This window comes from Henckelia pumila, chromosome 1 (assembly GCF_033568475.1).
Source record: "Henckelia pumila isolate YLH828 chromosome 1, ASM3356847v2, whole genome shotgun sequence".
NCBI classification, from domain to species: Eukaryota; Viridiplantae; Streptophyta; class Magnoliopsida; order Lamiales; family Gesneriaceae; genus Henckelia; species Henckelia pumila.
In genome coordinates, this window is record NC_133120.1 from 23,866,999 (window position 1) to 23,869,121 (window position 2,123).

At 37.9% G+C, this 2,123-nt stretch overlaps 1 non-coding gene across 1 annotated transcript; it reads right to left on the bottom strand.

The window, feature by feature from the left end:
- Positions 1-358: 358 nt before the first annotated feature.
- Positions 359-464, bottom strand: LOC140876803 (small nucleolar RNA R71). The gene has a single exon (XR_012149035.1). It is a non-coding gene; the product is annotated as a small nucleolar RNA R71 (small nucleolar RNA).
- Positions 465-2,123: the final 1,659 nt, after the last annotated feature.

Genomic DNA, 2,123 nt, shown 5'->3' on the forward strand with positions numbered 1-2,123 from the left:
ATCAGAGATCACTTTCGACCAATGATCAATACTCATTATTCTGGGATAGCTCGGCAGAACATCACGACAAATAATTTTGAGTTGAAGCCAGCTCTGATTAATATGGTGCAACAAAATCAGTTCAGGGGTGCAGCTACTGAAGATCCAAATCTGCATCTACGTACTTTTCTGGAGATTGCTGAAATAGTGAAGATTCATGGTGTTACTGAGGACACCATCAGACTATGATTGTTCCTGTTCTCTCTTATGGACAATGCTCGTAGTTGATTGCAGTCATTACCTCTTGGGAGTATCACTACATGGAAAGACATGGCATCTAAATTTCTGGCTAAGTACTTTCCTCCTGGCAAGTCTGCTCAGCTGAAAATTGAGATCACTACTTTCAAACAGCAAGATTTTGAGCAGCTTTATGAAGCTTGGGAGCGGTACAAGGAGTTGCTTAGGAAGTGTCCAAACCATAATTTTCCGGATTGGGAACAGATCGAATTATTCTACAATGGTTTGAATGGACCAACTCGTATTTCTGTGGATGCTGCAGCTGGAGGTTCAATATTTTCTAAATTTCCTGAACAGTCTTATGAGATGCTTGAGCAAATGACTGTTAACAGTTATCAGTGGCCGAGTGAGAGATCTGTAATAAGGAAACCTGCTGGAATTCATGAAGTTGATGCATTCACTGCTTTGACTGCTCAGATGGCTACTATTTCTACACAGTTGGCTGCACTGACCAAAGGCAATCAAGTTTCTATTAAGACAGCATCGCTGGCGACTGCCGTAAATTCTGCTGATGGATTTGAGAGTGTGGAGCAAGCTCAATATGTGAACAACAGAAATTACAACAACTATCGAGGTAATCCTGTACCCAATCAATATCACCCTAGTCTGCGTAATCATGAAAAACATTAAAAATCACACTCTCATCATTCATGCGCAAAATTAACTCTCCCTTATGCACATCAATCAAAGCCTTTCCAGTGGCTAAAAATGGTCTACTGATAAGTGCATTTTATGCATTTAATTTATATATGATTTGACTTGGATTTTGTGATGTATCGAGTGAATATTATGCGTATTTGTTGTTGTTTTTGTGAGTTGCAAGGATTTGAAGAAAATTAGCAAGAAGAAGCGGAAAGCCGAATTACGGGACAGCAAACTTCAAAAAATTACTGGGAATGTTACAGACAGCGAAATCTGATCTCCACCATTCAAATTAAATTTTAGGATGTTTTAAAGTTGCTGTCTAAATTTCAGCTCGATCCGACGGCTAGAACTATGTTATGATTTTTACAAAAATGCTGCGCAGATGGTGAAATGGAAGAACAAGTAGCGCCCCAGCTCTAGTTTTCCAGCGCTCTAGCGCCCGTAAATTCATGTCCAGAGTGCCCCAGCACCGTCTTTTGAGAGATCCAGCGCTAGACGTCTGTCATTGAAAAATAAAATACGAAACTTGCGCGCCCCAGCGCCGAATTATTAGCGCTCCAGCGCTGCGCAGTCTCCAAAAATATGGAAAGTCTTTAATCGAGTTTTAAAAGGGATTTTATGACTTATTCTGGAGGATACTAGGGTTTAGAGATTTTTCAGAGCATAGAGACGGCTATTGAAGTGCACAAGAGCTCGAGAATTTGATACGAAGACAGAAGACGGTGGCATCCGGCGACGAAAAAACTTAATTTTACTTCGTTCTAGTTTTCCTTTAAACTCTATTTTAATATTAACTTACGGTGAATTCTTCTAACTTATTTAAATTTCTATTTCTAGAACAATTAAACATATTCAAATATTGACGTATTAATTTTCATAATTTTAATCAAATTCAAATGCATTATGAACTGTGAGAATTCAGTTAACACCTAAAACCGCACTATGAAATCGAATACTATTTCTAGTCAGTTTTACCTCTTGTTAGTTATTAGAGTGATCAAAATCAATTCCTCCTCTGTCGACTTAGAATCGATTAACATGCAAGCAAACAATTGACCAGATCATTCACAAGAAAAATATAAATCTAATAATCAATAATATAAAACCAAATCTGAAAAATCCCAAACAAACATCCAAGTTTTCTACATAGATTTGTCCGATCCAATCACGTGGCCTTGATCGAAAAAAAAAACTACTCAAAG